At 36.6% G+C, this 23,317-nt stretch overlaps 1 pseudogene; it reads left to right on the forward strand.

The window, feature by feature from the left end:
* The first annotated feature begins 200 nt into the window (after positions 1-200).
* Positions 201-6,635, forward strand: LOC143671822 (amyloid protein-binding protein 2 pseudogene; annotated as a pseudogene).
* Positions 6,636-23,317: the final 16,682 nt, after the last annotated feature.

A 23,317-nucleotide genomic window follows, 5' to 3' on the forward strand; every position in this document is an offset into this window, starting at 1 on the left:
GTTGCTAGCTTTCTCTCCCAGCTTCTTGTTTCATGAAGCTCCCCGGGAAGTGCTTTCCTTCTTTCTCTCCAAAGGTCTCTGGCTGCATGAGCTCTAAAGCTTTTTCCAAAATGGTTTTCTCTTAGAGGGCTCCAGTAAGCAACCCCGCCTTGAATGGGTGGAGACACATCTCCATGGAAGCCATCTATTCAAAAGTTACCATGCATCAGTCCCTGCTGAGATCGGCACTAGGACGGATCCCTGGTTTTTCTCAAACCTGGAATGTGAGGCCTTGGTCAGCTTCTCTCTTTTCCTCTGACTTACTCTTTTTTTCCCTGGGCCACTGTCTGCTGCCACTGTTCCCCTGCAGACCCTTGGAGTAACCAGGGCAGCTGTGCCCTTCTGCCGTGTGCCGTTGTGGCTGCCGTTGCCCCTCCAAATCCTTTGGGTTGTAGAGGAGTATGGTACAGAGGGAGGCAAGGGCTTTTGGAAGGAGGTGGAGGAGGCAGAGGAGGCAGAGGAGGAGGGAAGGAAGACAGCAGCGGTAGAACTAGAGTGGATCCCAGAGACTTTCTATAATACCTCCATCTCCTATATCATGGACAACTGCACCCATTCCCGCCAAGTTATCTGCTCACTGCCCAAGAGCATCCAGTTCAATGTTTGCTACAAGCATTACCAACAGGGATGCTTATGTAAGCTGGGCAGTGAATTTTGTGAATTGGAAGTTTTTGCTAAAGTATTGTGAGCTTTGGATAAAAGACATTTCCTTCATCGTTTCCAGGCTTTGATGGATCATGGTGTAAAAGCTGCTTCAGTGTTGACCTACTTATTCTGCTATATAAGAGTAGTGCTCTTGAGGACTTCCGGGCCAAGATGGTGGCTTAGCAATGTGTGCATTTTAGTTCATCCTCCAGAATAACAACTAAATAACCAGAAACAATACAGAACAGCACCTGGGGCCACGTCAGTAACCAGACACACAGCGTACCCCAGTCTGGACCAGCTGTACCAGCTGTGAGCCCCCCAGAACCATGAGTTCCCCAAGCCATGGCGGCCAGCACCCTTCCCCCACAGGCTGCTTCCCAGAGGGGCAAGGAAAGAGACTTTAACAGCAGCAGGGGCAGAGCCCAACCAAACACCAATTGTGGAATTAATTAGCAAATTCTGACTACTCAAAATAGACCCCCAGCTCAGGTGAACCTGGTCAACACGGAGGTCACTTATTTTTGCCCCAGCACCAAGGGGACAGGGCTGATGGAAAAAGAAAAAAAAAGGAAGCAGAGGTTTTTGTGGCTGTGTTTCTACAAAGGCTTGACTGCCTTTGGATACAGTGGCAGGACTTCTCAGGCTGCAACTGCCCCAGGCATAGGCAGAAACAAGCTCATTTGAGGGCTTGTCTAGAACCTGTGCCTTCCCCAGAGGAGGGGTGAAGCCCAACTCAAGTGGAATCCCTCCCTCAAGGAATTCAGACACCAGGGCTTGGTAATTTGAAGCCATTAAAACCAGCCTACAACCTCTTCTCTGTCTCCACCACACCCCCAGCAGGGAGAGTCTGCCAAAGTTAAATGTACTGCATCATCTTATGCTGGGGGGACCTGCAGGCAGACAAGCACCACATACTGGGCAGGAAAAGAAAAACAGAGTCCAAGGACTTCACAGGAAAGTCTTTCAACCTGCTGGGTCTCATCCTCATGGAAAACCAACACAGGTGACTCTTCCCTCCTGATAGGAGGCCAGTTTAGTCTGGGAAAATCCGTCTGGAGCCTATAACACCTAAGTAGACCCTCCTAAGGGTGGGAGGGGAAAGGCACCATACAAGCAGGGCAAGAAGCAAGAAACAAGAACTGAAAAATTCTTCTCTGTTAAACAAAACCAGAGGTCCAGAAAACACTGCACTGAATGTCAAAGAACAGAGAGACAACAAATTCATCCAGGAAGAAAACCCTAGGTAAAAGAAGTGAAAACAATCTCCAGAATAAACTAATTAAGGTAATTAAATGCCTAGATGCCAGCAAAAATTAACAAATCACACTAGGAAAATTGAAGATATGGCTCAGTCAAAGGAACAAACCAACAATTCAAATGAGATACAGGAGCTAAAACAATCAATTCAGAATATATGAACAGACATGGAAAAACCTCATCAAAAACCAAATCAATGAATTGAGGGAGGATATAAAGAATGCAAGGAATGAACAAAAAGAAGAAATTCAGAGTCTAAAAAAACAAAATCACAGAACTTATGGGAATGAAAGACATGGTAGAAGAGATGAAAAAAAAAAACAATGGAAACCTACAATGGTAGATTTTGAGACGCAGAACATAGGTTTAGTGAACTGGAGGAGAGAACATCTGAAATCCAACAAGAAAAAGAAAATATAGGGGAAAAATGGAAAAATAGGAGCAGGGGCTCAGGGAACTGAAGGGCAATATGAAGCACATGAATATACATGATGTGGGTGTCCCAGAAGGAGAAGAGAAGGGAAAAGGAGAAAAACTAATGGAGGAAATTATCACTGAAAATTTCCCAACTCTTATGAAAGACTTAAAATTACAGATCCAAGAAGTGCCATGTACCCCAAAGAGAATATATCCAAATAGATGTATTCCAAGACATTTACTAAGCAGGATGTCAGACGGCAAACAGAAAGAGAGAATCTTGAAAGCAGCAAGAGAAAACCAATCCATCACATACAAGGGAAGCCCAATAAGACTATGCATAGATCTCTCAACAGAAACCATGGAGGCAAGAAGACAGTGGGATGATATATTTAAACTATTAAAAGAGAAAAACTGCCAACCAAGAATTCTATATCCAGCAAAAATTGTCCTTCAAAAATGAGGGAGAAATTAAAACATTTTCAGACAAAAAATCACTGAGAGAATTTGTGACCAAGAGACCAGCTCTGCAAGAAATACTAAAGGGAGCACCAGAGACAGATATGAAGGCAGAAGAGAGAGGTGTGGAGAAGAGTGTACAAAGGAAGACTATGAGTAAAGGTAAAAAGAAGGAAAATTAGAAGGACATATAAAAGCCAAAAGGCAAAATGGTAGAGGAGGGTACTGCCTATGCAGTAATAACACTGAATGTTGATGGATTAAGCTTCCCAATCAGGGGACATGGACTGGAAGAATGGATTAGGGAATGGGACACATCTATATCCTGTCTCTACTCAAAGGACATGAGGGCAAGGACTCAAATGGACATTTGCACACCAATGTCTATAGCAGCCTTATTTACAATTACCAAGAGATGGAAACAGCCAAAATGTCCATCAACAAGAGGTGGCTAAACAAACTGTGGTATATACATATGAAGGATTATTATGCAGCAGTAAGACAGAATAAAGTTATGAAGTATGTAACAAGATGGATGGACCTTAAGGACCTTTTGCTGAGTGAGATTAGCCAGGAACAAAAGGACAAATACAGTATAGTTTCACTGATATGAACTGACATTAGTGAATAAACTTGGAGAATTTTGTTGGTAACAGAGACCATCAGGAGATAGAAATAGGGTAAGATATTGGGTAATTGGAGCTGAAGGGATACAGATTGTGCAACAGGACTGAATGTAAAAGCTCAGAAATGGACAGCGCAATACTACCTAACTGTAATACAATTATGTTTAAACACTGAATGAAGCTGAATGTGAGAATGATAGAGGGAGGAGGACTGGGTGCACAAATGAAATTAGAAAGAAAGATGATAAAGATTGAGATGGTATAATCTAGGATTGCCTAGAGTGTATAATGACAGTGACTAAATGTACAAATTTAAAAAAATGTTTTTGCATGAGGAAGAACAAAGGAATGTCATTACTACAGGGTGCTGAAAATAGATGGTAATTAATATTTTAAAATTTCAACTTATGTGTGAGACTAAAGCCAAAAATGTTTATTTGGTACAAAATTTATATTTTGATTGGTGCATTTCCTAATATAACTTATGTGGATACCTTGGTTGAACAACATAAGTACATGGAACCTTGGGTAGGACATGAGATTTTGTTGGTTTGTCCAGAGTGATGCCCCTATGAATCCCAGAGTGATTTGATCAGTGAGTGGAAAAGTATTTGCAAACTCCCCTTAGGGGAATGGTGAGAACGGGGGAAAATTCAACCTTCCCAAGTTGAATTCTTGGTATTCTCACAAGCAGTATGGACAACCAAAGCTATAGGCTGAGCCACCAGCCTTGGGGTTTGTTCATATGAAACTTAACCCCACAAAGGCTAGGTTAAGCCTGCTTAAAATTAGGCCTAAGAATCACCCCCAAGAGACCCTCTTTTGTTGCTCAGATGTGACCTCTCTCTCCAGCCAACACAACAAGCAAACTCACCACCCTCCCCCTGTCTACGTGGGACATGACTCCCAGGGGTGTGGACCTTCCTGGCAACATGGGACAGAAATCCGAAAATGAGCTGGGACTCAGCATCAAGGGATTGAGAAAAACTTAGAATGAGCTGAGACCCAGCATCAAGGGATTGAGAAAACCTTCTCAACCAAAAGGGGGAAGAGTGAAATGAGGCAAAGTGTCAACGGCTGAGAGATTCCAAACAGAGTCAAGAGGTTATCCTGGAGGTTATTCTTATGCATTAAGTAGATAACACCTTGTTATCCAAGAGGAAATGGAGAGGCTGGAGGGAACTGCCTGAAAATGTAGAGCTGTGTTCCAGTAGCCATGTTTCTTGATGATGATTGTATAATGATATAGCTTTCACAATGTGACTGTGTGATTGTGAAAACCTTGTGTCTTATGCTCCTTTTATCTACCTTGTCAACAGATGAGAGGAACATATGGAATAAAAATAAATAATAGGGGGAACAAATGTTAAAATAAATTTAGTTTGAAATGCTAGGGATTAATGAAAGGGAGGAGTACGGAGTGTGGTATGTATATTTTCTTCTGTTTTTGTTTTATTTTTCTGTTGTCTTTTTATTTCTTTTTCTGAATTGGTGATGAATATGCAACTATGTGATCATATTGTGAATTACTGATTATATATTTAGAATGGAATGATCACATATTAAGAATGTTTGTGCTTCTTTCCTGTATTTTTTTTAATTAAAAAAAAGAGTAGTGTTCTTATATAGCAGAATCAGATGCTGCAGTAAAAGAAAAAGCCATTCAAGTTGGCTTTGTTTTAGGTGGTTTTCTTTCAGATGCAGGCTGGTATAGTGATGCTGAGAAAGTTTTTCTGTCCTGCCTTCAGTTGTTTACTCTACATAATGAGATACTTCACTGCTTTTGTGCAATAGAATGTTGTGTGAGGCTGCTTGATGCATGGAATGGAAATTGAAGATATCACTTGGGTGAAGAAACATTTAAATTAGCTCAGATATATATGGATAAACTGTCAAAACATGGCCAGCAAGCAAACAAAGCTGCACTCTTTGGAGAACTGTGTGCTCTCCTGTTTGCAGAAAGTTGCTATGATGAGGCATATAAATGGTGCATTGAAGTAATGAAAGATCACAGCTGACTTACTAGTCAAAGTCACTGTAGATGTTTTGAGACAAGCTTCTAAGGCCTATGTCATAAAACATGAATTTAAGGAGGCAGAACAGGTAATTAAACATGCACTATATTTGGCATGAGATCATTTTGGATCCAAACACCCAAAATATTCTGATACACTGCTAGATTATGGATTTTACTTAATGTAAATAATATCTGTCAATCCGTTGCAATTCACCAGATAGCCCTTGACTTTTGGCAGTCTGTGTTTTGTAGCAAAAATATCCATGTAGCAACAGTTCATGAAGACTTGGCTTATTCTTCTTATATTCATCAGTATAGCTCTGGGAAATTTGGCAATGCACTATTTCATGCAGAAAGAGTTGTTTGGTATCATTACCCACATCCTACCTGAAGATCATCTTCTGGCTTCTTCAAAGAGGGTGAAAGCACTTATTTTAGAAGAGATAGCAACTGACTGTCATAAAAAGGAAACGGAATAGAGACTACTTCAAGAAGCTCATGATTTACACTTGTCTTCACTTCAACTGGGTAAAAGAGCTTTTGGAGAGTTTAATGTGCAGACTGCAAAACACTATGGAAACCTTGGAAAACTTTATCAGTCAATGAGGAAATTTAAGGAAGCTGAAGAAATGCACTTCAAAACAATTCAGATTAAAGAACAACTTCTTGTTCAAGAAGATTTGTGAAGTAGCCCTTTCAGTGGGAGATTTGGCTTCTTTATATAACTATGACATGAATCAGTACAGAAATGCAGAGAAACTTTATGTGCAATCTGTAGCGATTGGGAAGAAACTTTTTGGTGAAGGCTTCAATGGACTAGAGTATGATAACCGAGGTCTCATTAAGCTTTACAACTCCACTGGAAATTATGAGAGTCTGAATATCACAATGTTCTGTCAAAATGGAACTGGTAGCAAGATTGGCAGTATTTGGTGACTGATGCTCTTGAAGATGTCAACATCAGCCCCCAGCCCACTGAAAAAGTGGTGCCGTCCTTCCTGATTTCTCAGAATGTTGAGGGACTGAGCTGCTGTGGAAGGACCTCAATTAACCAATTTCCCTTTTCTCAGATTCCAGGGAATTCATACTGTGAAATCAAAACCATGTCGTTTTGGGGGCTGGAATTTGCATTGAAACACTGGTCTAGTACATTGAAGATCCTGCTTGGGTGATGATACCTATCTTGCAGCGTGTCTTCAGGAATAAGCATATATTCAACATGTACTGCATGTTTTATAAGTAGTCTACCCATATTTTTCAACCTAGTAAAACAAACAACAAAAAAATCTTTTTTTTGTTTTTAGAAATTATTCATTTTGCAGAAAGCCTGAAAGAGAAAAAGAACCCCTAAATAAAACTATTAAGTTTAAAGAGTTGCATTCTTATTATGTAAGGATGATTTTAACAACTTTTTAACATATAATTCTTCCATGTGAAGGTACACAATGTGGCATTGTAAAGACGTTTTCAGGGGGAAATTTTTATATACAGTATAGAAAAGTTAAGACAAGTACTAATAAGAGAGACAACCTGACTTAGGTTCGGCATCCTTACCCAGAGAAGTGGACACAACCACTCTGGAGCTATATAACAAGGAAAGGAGTGTCAGATTAATTTGACCTGGACCAGTATTGATTGTAAGTAACAGAAAATCTGACAGACCAGCAGTTTTAACTTTTGTTGTTTTTGGTACAAGAATACAAGATATTCTGATAGTATTTGCTAATAGGATTAGGAGGATCTAAAAAGGACCAGCCTAATGAGGAAAGCAATTATTTGGACCAGAGGCTTTAGATTATTTTAGCCTTTGCATATAATTGTATCAATAGAGTGATTTCATGTAGATGTGTAATGAAAAGTGGTAATGCAAAAATGTTAGCCATGTAATAGGTACCGAGCTAGGCAAATTGGGCAATTTCAACGGCATATCTTTAGTTGAGTTACATGGATAACAATGTCATAAACAGGTGTATGAATATCTGCTGAAGCTGTCCTCCTCATTTTAAATGTTTTACCCCAATAATCAATGCAGTTAACAAGTATATTGGCTAAAAGTCATGACATAGTGTGTATATATATGGATGTGGATTTTTAGGTTACTATATAGTTTGTGGGGATTAATGGAAAAGCAAATGCCTAAAGTCAGTCTTAGAAATCCTTCATTTTTGTGGTAAATAATAGTGCAGCTAAGTCATTTTATTTGAAATCCAAGAGTCAAATGGAAAGATCCTCTAATGATAAGTCTGTTTTACTAAATTGTCTTTCCATTTTGGGGGATTTTGATTTTACTCTTTTCTTTTTTTCAAACCAGTCAGTTTATTTAATGTTGAGGTAATACTGAAATTTTAAAATTTGTGGCATGTAGCAATCCAAGATATAAAAAAGTCTTTTGCTCACACATCAGTTCTTATTATGGTGGCCCATTTGGTGCCTCTATAGTTAAGAATTTGGGTTTTCCCCCCTATTTTCAGGGGTTCATGACTTGGTTTTCAGGGATAATGCTCCTGGCTAAAACCTTGAGTAGTCTGTGGGTAAGTGAATGTGTGTTGAACTTTGATTTTCTTTTAACATACATGTTGGTTGGGGGAGAAAAATCTAAACTATTTGCCATGTTGTGTACAGAAAATTTAATTGGAGATTTCAAATAAATTTGATTTTTAACACTTTTTAAAATTCCCCTCCTATAGTGTTTTTTAAAACTGTTATTTGCAGTCTTGTTATTTATGAGCCTATGCTTTTTAAGTCCACAGGAAGGAAGTGATTGGGGGATGTACCTAAGGAAGTAAAGCAAGCCTGCACTCTAAGGTTATAGCTAGGTGATTTAGAAACCTAGGTTTATTCCTTAAATGGAATTATTTTCTTTTTAGAATTCGAAAGAGTAAATTGGTGCACCTGTAGTTTATAAAGTTGGTCCCCCTCCCAGTTATCTAATGCCAAGAGGCATATCTTTAACAAAATTATCAAATAGTCTGTGTGACAAAGGACTAACATTTTAAAATTACTGAGCTCTATCTTCGTGGACCTTATATACTGGATACATCCCAGGTATTTTCAGGATAGGCTTTGTATGCTTTCATTGGTTATTTCAAGTCCTGTGGTATGTTTGTGGTTTAGGAATGTCATGGTAAATTGGTTTTCAATAAGTATTTTGAAACTTAAAAAAAAAAAGTTACTACCCACAATTGGGTGGGTCACATCTCCATGGGAACAATAAAAAGCTCCCATCCAACAATACTGAATGAGGATTAAAGAACATAGCTTTTCTGAGATCCACAACAGATTCAAACTGGCACATTCCATCATATGTCTATACCATATACATGTATATCCATTTATATCCATTTTAATCCATTCATCCATTGATGGACACCTGCATTGTGTACATCTTCTGGCAATTGTGAATAATGCCAGTATGCACATTGTTGTGCAAATGTTTGTGTGAGTCCCTGCTTTCAGATCTTCGAGTATATATCCAGTAGTGGTATTGCTGAATTATATGGTACTTCTATGCTCATCTTCCTGAGGAATCACCAAACTGTTTTGTACGGAATTTATACCGTTATACATTCTCACCAACAGAGAATAATTGCTCCTTTTTGAATATACTTTACTTTTTTAAAAATAGTGGTCATTCTAGTAGGTGTGAAGTGATACCTCATTGTAGTTTTAATATGCATTTCCCTAATAGCTGGGAACATCTTATCATGTGTTTTTTTTTTAAAGCTATTTTATATCCTCTTTGGAAAACATCTTTTCATGTGTTTTTTTTTTAAGCTATTTTATATTCTCTTTGGAAAAACATCTATTCAAAATTTTTGCCCATTTTAAAATTGGATTATTAGCTGTTTGTTGTTGTTTTTTTTCTTTGCTTGTGCTTTGGGTGTGAAGTCTAAGTAACCATCTCCTACCACAAAATCTTGAAGATGCTTTGTTACATTTTCTTGTAAGTGTTTTATGGTGCTGGCTTTTATATTTAGGCCCTTGAATCATATTTTCTTTTATCCCTTCTGCAAATCTATGTCTTTTCTTTGTTTAATCCATTAATAGTCAATGTTATTGTCAATGTTATTACTATAAAGTAGTAACAACCATTTTATCCTTGGTTTTTATGTCATATCTTATTTTTGCCCATTTTTTACTCTTTTATTTAGCATTACTGATACTCATTTCTACACTCTACTCCAAGCCTCTCTCTCCTGTCTTCCATTCAACTGGAGAACTCTGTTCAGTATTTCTTATAGGGCAGCTCTGTTTTTTAACAACTCTGTCAGTTTCTGTTTATTTTTTGATATTTTAAACTCTCTCTCATTTTTGAAGGACACTTTTCCTGGACAAAGTATTCTTGGCTAGCAGTTACTCTCTTTCAGCTCCTTAAATATATTAAAATGTTTCATCCCACTGCCTTCTTGTGTCCATAGTTTCTAATGTGAAGTCAGAACTTAGTCTTATCCCAGTTCCCTTATATGTTACAACCTCTTCTCCTTTTTATTTTGCTGCTTTCAGAATTCTCTCTTTATCTTTGACATTTGGCATTCTGAATAATTTGTCTTGTAGTTCTATTAGGATTTATTCTGTTTGGAGTATAATGTGTTTTTTGAACATGTATATTTATATCTTTCATAAGAATTGGGAAACTTCTGGCCATTTTTCCCTCAAATATTCTTTCTGTACCTTTTCCCTTATCTTCTCCTTTTTGGATACCTATGATGTATATGTTTGTGTGCTTATCCTGTCCTTCAAATCCCTGAAACTGTACTTATTTTTTTTCATTCTTTTCTCTATCTGTTTCTGTCTATAAGATTTTAATTGTCCTGTTTTCTCATTCACTGATTCTTTACTCTGCCTGTTCAACTCTACTGTTATATGCTTCTAGTGTATTTTAATCTCTTCTATGATAACTTTCATATTCATAAGTTCTGTTATTTTGCTTTTCACACATTCAAATTCTTTTATCCTCACCCTGTGTTGTCTTAATATCCTTTATCTCTTTAGCTGTATTTTCCTTCATCTCCTTGAATTGATTTTAGAGATATATTTGAACATCTTTGATTAGTTGTTCAAAAGTTGATGTCTCTGAAGTTTTGTTTTCTTTGTTTGTACCATATCTTCCTGTTTCTTAGCATGGCCTGTAATTTTTTGCTGATGTCCAGGCATCTGTTTATCTTAATGTGTTTATTCTGAAGGTCATTTTCTCTCTCTTTCCTAGGGTTTTATTGTTGGTTGTCTTTTTTTTTTCATTTCTTCATCTGAATATTGCCCTGGATATCCTGTACAATTTTTACAATTCCACTGTTTCTGCAATTGTTTCATCCACAGGAGAATATGTCATTTCCTGTTTCTTCTCTGAGATTCTTGAACTGTTCACTCCTTTCATTGTCTGTCCCTGTTTTAGCCTGGAGAGAAAATTTTTGGAGGAGGGTCACCCTGGAGAGGACTTTCACAAGTCACTATTTCCCAGCCAAAACAGGACCAGGTCCCTTCCAAGGGGATGCAGACCAGTTCTGAATTGAAGTACTTTACTACAGTTTATCAATCTCTTCCTCCTGCTCTTCCTAAGTTTCTATAGGGCTTTTTTCTTCTGGACTCCAGATCTCAAGAACAGTTGCTTCAGACAGTTTCTGCTGAACTTCTTGCTGTTTTTTAAGCAAGAAGTGAATCCTGGAGCTCCATACTCCATTATCTTTCCTGGAAGTCTCTTCTACTGTTTCTTTTGCAAGGTCATATAAATGTTGTTTCAGTTATGCAATACTTGTATTTCTAGAACTAAAACATAACCAGAGCATATTATTTTATTTGTTTTTTCTAATAACATAAGATTATTTTAATGTATTCTTCCTTGTCATCACCTTTAATACATTTGAAAAAACCCACAAGACATATTATATTAAATGTTGAGTGCACAGGAATAAAATTACATTGCTAAAAGGATATGGTTAGAATCAGTCCACCTAAATAAATCCCTTTGCATACCTTCAGCTTTTACTCACTTAGAGAATGTTATTCCTTGGAGAACTGTATGATGGTTGCCTAGTTCTACAGGCTAATGTGCATTATGTTTTCTTGATAGTACCAAAAATGTGAGGCTCTGTCTGTTTCTGTCTCTGTATCTTCCCTTCTCTCCCCTTTGAGTGAATTCACTTAACTTTGAATTTCTTAATTAACATTTTTTCATGATACTGCCACTTTAAGTGGGATTGGTGAAATGTGATATTGCAGATCCTTTCCATTTGAATGACTTACCTAAATGTTTATGAACAAATGCCAGCTTTAGGAATACATGAATTTTGTTTTTATCTAGCTTGTCTTCCAAAAGGGTCCTTCCTTTTTGTTCTAGAGCTTCTAAAGCTTTATTATGGATTTATCTCCTTTTGAAGGCAACGAGAAGGATAGAAGCACAAGATTAAAAGCTCTCTAGTTTTCAGCCTTCCAAGAGAAAGATAAAGTTTGCTGTCTCTTCAATGTTTGACTCACCTTGTATTGTAAATAATTCCTTTTGCTATCACTCCATAAATGATGGTGTATCATTGAAATTACTTCAGTGATGCTGAATAAATGTCCTTGCTCTTTGTGCTACTGAATTATAAGAGCTTGAGCATAAAATGGTTGAGTGAAGCTGTCAATTATTTTGGTGGAATAAAATACACACTTTTCAGTAATGTATCTTATGTTCTTGTTTTACATAGCACATTCAAAGTTCACACGGAGAATCTTTGTGTCCACTTCATTTTGAGTAGACACCATCATTACACACAAAAAAAACTGGAGCAAATTTGTGATAATCTTTCTGGCAAAGCTTTCTGTAAGCATATATTTTTAGAAAATGAGCCCTGAAAGTAATAACAAAAAAGTTTCAGTATTTGATGCTTTATTCTCGTCATCAATATAAAAAGCTGTGTTATTTCTAAGACCAAATCTTCAACAGAAAACAGTACAATTTTGAATGATATATGAAGAAAACCCCCTTGGTCTACACACTGTTCTCTAGTTTATTATTTTTCAGAAATGAAAAGAAAGTTGTTTGTATGAGGTCAGGGACATATTTCTTCATTATTATGGCTTTTACCAAAAGAATGACTATCACCTCCATGTGGGTTCTTTAACATGAAAATAATAGAGTATTCTGATTTTCTGAGGGTCTGGGGGTTCAGCAAGCAAAAAATGCTCTTTATTCCCGACATAATATTGTTTAAAGCTCTTCTCAAATCACATTGTCAAGTATATATTTAAGGTAGCAATCATTGCAGTTTAATGAAGAATTCAAAGCCTGGTGGTAATACAAAGCCAAATGCAAAAAAACAAAGGTAAGAAAATATCGAAGATCTTGGAACAGAATTCCTGTCAAGTCCTACCCAGGTAATTAACTTAATATATAAATATTATTTGAGTTCACAGTGAGTTATATGGTAGAATATTACCTTTTTAGAGGAGAGGAAAATCTGTTCAGCAGCACACTTTCTGTCAATATCACATTTTCATTTAAACTCTACAGATTTTATTATTCAAGGCAATAAATCATTTTTGTGTATGTAATCTGAGTCATTAGTTGTTAAATGCCCCTGAATCTTTTGTACTAGAATATAGTTTCTAGGCAATGCTTCTTTTTATTATTTAAATTTAATTTTTAAATTTTTACTGTTGTAAAATATATACAACCCAAAATTTCCCATTTTAACCACTTTCATATGTACAATTCACTGATATTAATCATACTTACAATATTATGCTGCCAATACCACCATCCATTTCCAAAAAAATGTCATAACCACAAACTAAAGCTGTAAGTCTGTTATACAGATATTTGTCCAAATCCCTGTTTTCGATCATTTGTTGTAAACACCTAGAACTGGAATTGCCAGAGCCTGTTGTAATTCTATTTTTAAATTTCTGAGGAACCATCAAAATATTTTTCCACAAAGGCTGTACCATTTGGCATTCCCACAAACAATGCATGAGGAATCCAATATTGGCATCCTAATCAACTGTTGTTTAATTTTGTTATTTTTTAAAATTATAGCCTTCATAGTGGGTTAGAAATGGTACCTCATTGTGGTTTTGAATTGCATTTCCCTAATGGCAAATGGTATTGAGTATCTTCTCATGTGCTTATTGGCCATTTGTCTATCATCTTTGGAGATACATCTAGTCAATCTTTGCCCATTTTTTAATTGCATTGTTTATATTTTGTTTATTGGGTTATATGCATGCTTTTCATATTGTGCATATAAAACCCTTATAAGATATATGCTTTGCATATTTCCTCTGATTCTTTACAATCATTCTTATTGAGCATTCTGTATTTTTTTAAAAATTGATTGCCTGATCTATACAAATAGATTTTAGAATTTTCTTTCCAATGGGGATGTTAATTTACTTTTCTTACCTAATTGCTCAGGCTGTAATGTCCACTACAGTGTCGAATACCAATGATGAAAGTGTTCATTCTTCTTTTGCTCCTGATCTTATGGAGAAGCTCTTGTTATTTCACCATGGAGTATGATGTTAGTTGTATGTTTTTCATTTATTCCCTTTGCAATGTTGAGGGAATTCCTTTCTGTTTCTAGTTCTCTGAGTGTATTCATCATGAATTGGTGCTGGCTTTTGTCAAATGCCTTTTCTATGACAGTTGAGTTTGAAAAGCTTATAAGTAGATCAGAGGATTGTAGGAATATGGAATAGTATGAAGATCTACCAATCGTCCCTCCAGGAAAATAACTATTGAACTTGCAGGAACTGTCTGAATTACCTACTTTGAAACTTTAAAGTCTAATGGGCCATTGTGCAGAATCCAGGGAGGAGCAGGAGGAAGAGGCTAGGAAATTGGAAAAGCCAGTGAGTTTCACCCTTCCTTCAGTGGCAACCATCCCTTTTTCCCCAGACTAGTAGCAGGCAATAGAGGGGACTAAAGCTCAGATTCCTGGCACAGTTTACTGGTGTCAAGTTTGGTCATACATACGTAGTGCTTCAGTCTCTAGGAGTTCATGGTCTGATAGCATGTGTCTAATTTTAATGCAATTTTATTAAGATATGTTCACATACCAAAAAATCATCCAAAGTATACAGTCAGTGGTTCACAGTATCATCATATGGTTGTACATTCATCACCACAGTCAATTTTTAAACATTTTCATTATGACAAAAGAATAAAAATAAAAATAATAAAGAACACCCAAAACATCCTGTGCTGGTTTGAAACTGTTATATGCCCAAGAAAAGCCGTATTCTTTTAACCTAATCCAATCTTGTGGGTGCAGCCATGTTTTTTAAATCCTGATCCAGTATTGTAAGGTGGAACCTTTAGATTGGGTTGTTTCCATGGAGATGTACCACACTCAAATGTGTGTGTGACATTTTGATTAGATTATTTCCATGAAGGTGTGACCTCACCCATTCCATCTGGATCTTAATTAGTTTACTGGAGTCCTTTAAAATGGGGAACAATTTAGAGAGCTGATACAGGCACAGATATTTGGAGATAGAGACAGCAAAAGCCTGGGTACTAAGCAATGATTCACAGAAATAGCTAGAACCTGAAGAGAAGAAATCTCTGGCCCAGGGGGTGCTAAGAGATTAAACCCAGAGTTTTGCCCTGGAGCACCTAAGTGAGGACCCACAGATTCTTTGAGTGGAAGCCACTGGAATCAGAAGCTGAAAGCAACAGAATCAGGAGCAAGAACCAGCAAATGTCAGCTGTGTGCCTTCCCTTAAATCCCCTTTTTAAAAGCCATTTCATTTCTGGTATATTACATTCCAGCAGCATTAGGAAACTAAAACACATCCCATACCCCTTATCCCTCATATTATTTATTTATTTATTGTCCTTATATCTTTTACTAATCTGTCTGTACACTGGATAAAAGGTGTACCAGCCAAAAGGTTTTCTCAATCATATATTCACACTGTAAAGTTATATATTTATACAGTCATCTTCAAAAATCAAGGCTAATAGAATAAAGTTTAATGGTTTCAGTTATTTCCTTTTAGTTACTCTAATAAACTAAAAACTAAAATTTCAGGTATTTTCTTTTAGCTACTCTAATACACTAAAAACTAAAACTACACTAAAAGAGGGCTATCTATATGATGAATAACCTCCAGAATGACCTCCCAGATCTATTTGAAGTCTCTCAATCACTGAAACCTTATTTTGATTCATTTTTCTTCCCCATTTTGGTCAAGAAGGATTTCTCAATCCCATGATGCCAGGTCCAGGATCATCCCCAGGAGATGTCCCAGGTAGCCAGGGAGATTTTAGATCCTTGGAAGTCATGTTGTATGTAGGGGGAAGGGCACTGAGTTCGCCTGCCAAGTTGATTCAGAAAAGCCACATCTGAGCAACAGGAGGATCTGTGAAGGTGACTCAGGCATAATTTTAAGTAGGTTTAACTTCTCTTCTGCAGGAATAAGTTGCCTTATGGCAAGCCCTGAGATCGAGGCCTCAACAGATAAAATTGTTAGTCCCTAATGCTTGTAAGAATATCAAGAATTCCCCAGGTGGGGAAGTTTAATATTACCACATTTTTCCTCATCCCTTAAGGGGTTTTTGAAATGCTTTTTTATTCTCTGCCCAAATTACTCTGAGATATTTTGGAGTATCACAATAACCTGTACAAACCAACTAGATCTCCCTCCCTATTCAAGGTTTCATGAAATAATGGTGTTTGAATAAACCGACCAGACAAGTTAAATTAGATAGTGTGCTACAGAAAATATAAATTTTGCACCAAATAAATATATCTCTTTCAACCCAAAGTTGAAGTTTTAAATCACAGTCAATATCATCCTTTGCCATTTAGTCTGATTAACCTTAGTCCTAACAAGATCTTCTTCATTCATATTTTGAATTGAAGTCTGATCTCCTTTTCAGCTTTTTAAATAGTTGCTGTGTGGGGTAATGCTGACTTTCATAGCTGCAGAACTCTAGCTCTGAGTCTCAGATGCCCAAAGTTCCAGGGAATGACCACGTTATTCACAAAGAGCTCAACATCTAAGAATTTTGAAGTAACCATTATAGATCAGGAATAGATATACCTGCTGTAAGACCTTACAAGCTACAAACCTTTAAAATAAGCCTTCCGCTGATAACCTATGCTTTCACATTCAATTTTCAGAGTTTGTGCATTATAGTTAGTCCATATCAGTGAGGCATTATCATATCTGTCTTTTCATTTCTGGCTTATTTCACTCAACAGATTGTCCTCAAGTTTCATTCACCTAGTCGCCTGCCTCACAACTTCATTCTTTCTTGCAGCAACTCAGTATTACATTGTGTACACCACAGTTCGCCCTCTGATTCATCAGTCATTTTACCCTTAGGCCACCTCCATCTATAGCATATTGTGAATACTGCCATCAAAAACACCAGTGTGCAAATGTCCACTCCTGTCCCTGCCTTCAATTCTTCCAAGTATATACCTAAAAATGGAATTGCAGAATAATATGGCAACCCTATACTTGGCCTCCTGTGGAAACACCACTGCCAACCAGATGGGCTGCACCATTCTACTTCCCCACCAATGGTGAATAGGTACATCCCTCTCTTCACATTTTTTTCCAGCACCTGTATCTTTCTTTTTATTTTTTAAATGGTTTTAGTCATATACCATACAATCCATTCTAAGTAAACAATGGTTCCTGATAAATCATGTAGTTAAGCGTTCACCACCATAGTCCATAAGCGGACAATTACAATTCTTCTGCAAAGAAAGAAGAGTAAAAAAGAATTAAAAAATTAAAATGAAATAAAGTAAAAAGGTGAAACAACAACATCAAAAATCCCATACTTCTCCCTCATATGCCTCTCCTTGCCTTTCTTACATCTACTAGAAGTCTATTACAATGTTACTACTATCTATAGACTCTAGTTTGCATTGACTGTATTTTCTCCATATACCAACCAATTTTTATCACCTTGCAATGTTGACATTCATTTATTCTCCCTGATGTGAAAAATTCTCATATTTGTACATTTACTCACCATCACTGACCACTCCATGTTTCACTAAGTTATACAGTCCCTATCTTTATCTTCTCTCTTTCCATCTGGTGTCATACATGCCCTGTGCTTTCCTCTTTCAACCATACTCACATTAACTTTGTTCAGTGTACCTACAATATTCTTCTCCCATCAGATAATATCATGCTATCCATTTCTGTATCTATACAATCAATCCTGTTGAATAGTCTGTATCCCTTCAGCATCCAATATCCAATCTCTACCCTCTTTCTATCTCTGGATAACCTATGTTCTCAAGTTTAACTTGCAAACTTCACTCATTAATCTTAGTTCATATTAATTAGACATGGTATATTTGTCCTTTTGTTTCTGGCTAATGTCCTTCAACATAATGTCCACAAGGTTCTTTCACATTGTTGCATGCTTCATGGCTTTATTTAGTCTTACTCCAGCATTATATTCCATCATATGCATATACCACAATTTGTTTATCCACTTGTCCATTGATGGACATTTGGGAATTTCCATCTCTTAGTAATTGTGAATAATTCTGCTATAAACATCAGTGTACAAATGTCTGTTCATGTCCCTGCCTTCAGTTCCTACAGATAAATACCCTGTATTGGAATTGCTTGATCATATGGCAATTCTATATTTAATTTCCTGAGGAACTGCCAAACTGCTTTCCACAGTGGTTACACCATTCTACATTCCTACCAATAGTGAACACATGTGCCTCTTTTTCAACAGTCTTTCCAGCACTTGTAATTTTCTTTTTTTTTTCAATGGCTGTTCCACAGTTCGCCCTTCTGTTTCTCAGACAATGTATCCTTCAGCTACTTCCATCCATTGTTTATCATGAATAATGTCACCATAAAATTCAGTTTGCAAATGTCTATTTGAGTCCCTGCTTTCAGTTCTTTCGAATGTATTCCCAGTAAAGGATTGCATAATAATATGGCAACCCTCTATTTAACCTTTGGAGGAGCTTCCCCATTCTGCTACCCTTCCAAAATTGAATAGGTATACCTCTCTCTTTCCACATTTTTTTTCTAGCAGTTGAATCTTTCTGTTTATTTATTTATTGTGAATCTTTAGATTTTGTTGAGATATATTTCCATAGCATATATTCTATCCAAAATAATCAGTGTTTCACAGTATCCTCACTTAGGTGTACAATCATCATCACTCTCAATTTTAGACTGTTTTCATTGCTCCAAAGAGAAAAATAAAAGACACACCCACACCAAAGAGAAAATCCAAAACCTCCCATTAACTTTCATCTCCCCCCAACTCAATTCTTTCCCCTAGTATTGTTGTGGTACTAGTGATGTATTCTTCTTAAATATAGACCATAGCATGTAATAAGTAGTTTTCCCATATACCCTTCTATTGTTAATTCTTTGTAAAGTGTCATACTTTTGAAGTAGGCATGTAAGAACTTACTTATATTTGTAGTGCTGATCGGTGATGTATGAGGCTCTTAACAACCCCTTTCAGTCATATTCATCTTCAATATGGCACTATTACTCATAAACCTACTACCCTCATTCTATCTATTTCCATACTAGGTTCAATCTCATTAACTGGTCTGACATATTAGGTAACCATTGCCCCGTCTCTAGCTACTGTCTATCTGTAGGTCCCCTAAATTCTACATTTTAAGACTGAATTTACATTTTTGAGGGTGTTCATATTAGTGAAATCATATGACATCGATGCTTTTGAATCTCACTTAATGTGTCATATGCTTCAGGACCTCATTTCTTCTTACTGATGCATAATATTCCATCATATGTATATACCACATTTTGTTTATCCACTTGTCTGTTGATGATGGACACTTGGGTTGTTTCTATCTTTTGGCAATTGTGAACAATGCTTGCAATGTCTATTCATGACACTGTTTTCAGCTCTTCTGAGTTTATACCAAGTAGGGGTATTGCTGAATCATAGGGCAACTTGATATTTAGTTTTCTGAGGGACCACCAAACTGCCTTCCACGGTGTCTGTACCATTATGCATTTCCACCAGCCATGCATAAGTGTTCCAGTTTCTCCACATCCTCTCCAACATTTGTAGTTTCCTGTTATTTAATGGCAGCCATTCTTATAGGTATGAGATTATCTCTCATTGTGGTTTTGATTTGTATTTCCCTTATAGCTAATGAAGATGGACATATTTTCATATGCTTTTAGTCATTTGTATTTCCTCTTCTGAAAAGTGTCATTCCATGTCTATAGGCTATTTCTTAATTGGGTCATTTGCCTTTTTTGTTGTTGTTGAGTTGTAGGGTTTCTTTTTATTCTGGATATTAAACCTTTATCTGATATGTGTTTGGCAAATATTGTCTCCCATTGCATAGGCTGGCTTTTTTTTTTATTTTTACTTTTCTAACAAAGTCCTCTGATGAACAAAAGTGTTTAATTTTGAGGAGATGCTATTTGTCTATTTCTTCTTTTATTGCTCCTGCTTTGTGTGTAAGATCTAGGAAACTACCTCCTATCACAAAATCCTTAAGATATTTCCCTACATGTGCTTCTAAAAGTTTTATGTTCTTAGGTTATAATGTTTAGGTCTTTGATTCATTTTGAGTTCATTTTTTTATAAGCTGTGAGATAGGGGTCTTCTTTCATTCTCTGGGATATGGATATCCAGTTCTCCAAACACCATGTATTGTCCCAATTGAGTTGGTTAGACTGCCTTTTCAAAGATTAATTGTCAAGAAACCAAAAATAGATCAGGCTTTAATTAGAGATAGGAATGAGGTTGATCTGGTCAGGACTAAGGTAAATCAGAACAGAGTAAATGATGATATTTTTTGTTTTTTTAGAACTTCACCTACTGTATGAGACCAAAGGAAGAAAGGTTTATTTTGTCCAAAACCTAAATTTTCTATAGCACATAATCTAACTCAGCCTGTCTGGATAGCTCATTTAAACAACCCAAACACATAGAGCATAGAGCACAGAATAAGAATGAGGGCTTGTAATTCTGTATAGCTTAATATAATACCCAGATACATCCAAGAGTATGTTGAGTTGATAATTAAAAAGTATTGGCAAAAAAAAGAAAAGAAAAGTATTGTTAAAGTCCCTTGAGGGACAGGAGAAAAAATATGGAACTATTAAAACTTCCCAATGGGGAAACCCCTGATACTCTCTCAAATTTTATGGGTTCCCAAGTCAATAGGGCAAGCTCTTGTTATTGAGACTTGCTCTTATGAAACACGTTTCTGTAGGAGACAAGCTGAGCCTACCTATAGTTATGCCTAGGTTTTTCTTCCAAAAAACCTCTTTTGCTACTCAGATGTGTCCTCTCTCTCTCCATGCCCAACTCTGCAAGGAAGATCATTACCCTCCCCCCTACATGGGACATGATGTCTAGGGGTGAATGTCTCCCTGGAAACATGGGACATGGCTCGCAGGGATGAACCTGGCACTGACACCATAGGATCAACAATAGCTTCCTGACCAAAAAGGGGAAAAGAAACAAAAATATAAGGTATAAGTGGCTAAGAGAGTTCAGATAGAGTTGAGAGGCTGTTTAGAGGCTACTTTTACCTTAACTTCTGCTAGATATTACTAATTGCCATAGTTTGCTAAATCCCAACCAACACCATTCCTGTTAACCCCAAAGAACACCTAGGGCTCTATCTGAGATTCTACAAAAGTTTCACACATTAAGATTACTTTCCAGAAACCTACAGCCTCCAGAATGTTCCCTAGGCCAGATAAGTCCTAGGGGCCAGCCTCTCCAAGAACATCAACTAATTCCATCGCCCTATCCCACATTGTCAACTTTCCTTTCCAACATGAAAAATTTAGAATGGGCATAACCCAAGTACCCCTAAAGATTGGGAAAAGGATCAAATGAGAATGAGGAGTTATAACAGAGAAGATAGGATTTAACAAATGAGTATGACTGCTGAATCCTTACATTCATATTTCTTCTAGTCTCCAATGTCTTGGAGCAGCTAAAAGGAAAAACCTGAAATTGTGGTACTGTGTCCCATACCAAATATTGAAATATGTTCTATAACTACTTGTTAGCTTGAAATTTATTGCTTTTTGTATATATTTTATGGTTCACAATAAATAGTGTTTAAAAAGCTCAGTGTTCATAGATAAGAAGATCTATTTCTGAACACTCAATTCAATTCCATTGCTCTGTATATCTATTGTTATGCCAAGACCATGCTGCTTTGCCCACTGTAGCTTTGTAATATGTTAAAGTCAGGTAGTGTGAGACCTCCCACTTCATTCCTCTTTCTCAAGATATTTTTAGGTATCTGGGGTACCCTGCCTTTCCAAATAAATTTGGTTATTGGTTTTTCTATTTCTGCAGTTTAAGTTGTTTAGATTTTAATTGGCATTACACTGATTCTATAAATTAGTCTGCATCGAATTGACATCTTAACTATATTTAGTCTTCCAATCCATGAACATAATATGTCCTTCCATTTATTTAGGCCTTCTTTGATTTCCTTTAGCAATTTCTTGTAGTTTTCTGTGTATAGGTCTTTTGTGGCCTTGGTGAAATTTATTCCTCGATATTTGATTCTTTTGGTTGCTATTGTAAATGGAAGTTTTTCTTGATTTCCTCCTCAGGCTGCTCATTATTAGTATATGTAAACATCACTGATTTGGGTGTGTTGATCTTTTATCCTGCCAATTTGCTATATTCATTTGTTAACTCTAGTGCATTTGCTATAGACTTTTCAGGATTTTCTACATACAGTATTATGGCATCTGAAAACAGTAAAATTTTATATATTCCTTTCCAACTTGGATGCCTTTTATTTCTTTTTCTTGCCTAATTTCTCTAGCTAGAACTTTCTGCACAATGTTGTATAACAATGGTGACAGTGGTTATTCTTGTCTTGTTCCTGATCTTAGTGGGAAAGCTTTCAGTCTTTATCCACTGAGTGTGATTTATTTTCAAAGAATTTTTTTATAGGTACATCTCTCTCTCCACATTTTCGCCAGCACTTATATCTCTTTGTTCACTTTTAAACTGTTTTATTCATATATCATGTAATCCAACCTAAGTAAAAATCAGTGATTCCTGGTACAATCACGTAGCTGGGCATTCACCACCACAATCTATATGAGGACTTTCCCTTTTCTTCCACAAAGGATCTAATACCTCTCCCCCATATCCCCATGTATTGATATTTAGTTTTTGTATATTGCCTTTTTACAGTTAGTGGAAGCACAATTCAATGTTACTGTTAATTATAGACCCTAAGTAGCATTCATTGTATTTTTCCTGCATACCATCTCTCATTTTCAACAGCTTGCAATATTAACATTCATTTGTTTTACTTCATGCAAAACCATTCTTATATTTGCACATTTAATCATCGTCATTGTCCACTCTAGGCATCACTAAGTTTTACTATCTCAGTGTTTATCCTCTATCTTTCCTTCTAATGTCATAAATGCCCCCAGCCCTCCTCTGTCAACCATACTCACATGTAGCTTCATTTAGCATATTTATATTATTGTGATACTATTCTGCTATTTCTGGATCTTTACAATCAACCTGTTGAACATTCTTCACTCCTTCAGCACCAAATGCCCAATCTCTACCCTCTCTCTTTTTCCTTATAGCCTGTGTCCTTACCTTTAACTGTCAGAGTTCATTCATTTATGTTAGTTCATATTAGTGAGGCCATACAGTATTTGTCCTCTTGTTTCTGGCTAATTTCACATTGAATGTGATGTTAGCCATGGATTTTTCATATATTCCCTTTATCACATTGAGGAACTTCCCTTTTATTCCTATCCTTTGAAGTGTTTTCATACAGAGTATTTTGAATTTTGTCAAAAGCTTTTTGTGTATCAATCAAGATGATCATGTGTCTTTTCCATTTTGATTTATTGATGTGGTATATTA

This window comes from Tamandua tetradactyla, chromosome X (assembly GCF_023851605.1).
Source record: "Tamandua tetradactyla isolate mTamTet1 chromosome X, mTamTet1.pri, whole genome shotgun sequence".
Taxonomy (NCBI): domain Eukaryota; kingdom Metazoa; phylum Chordata; class Mammalia; order Pilosa; family Myrmecophagidae; genus Tamandua; species Tamandua tetradactyla.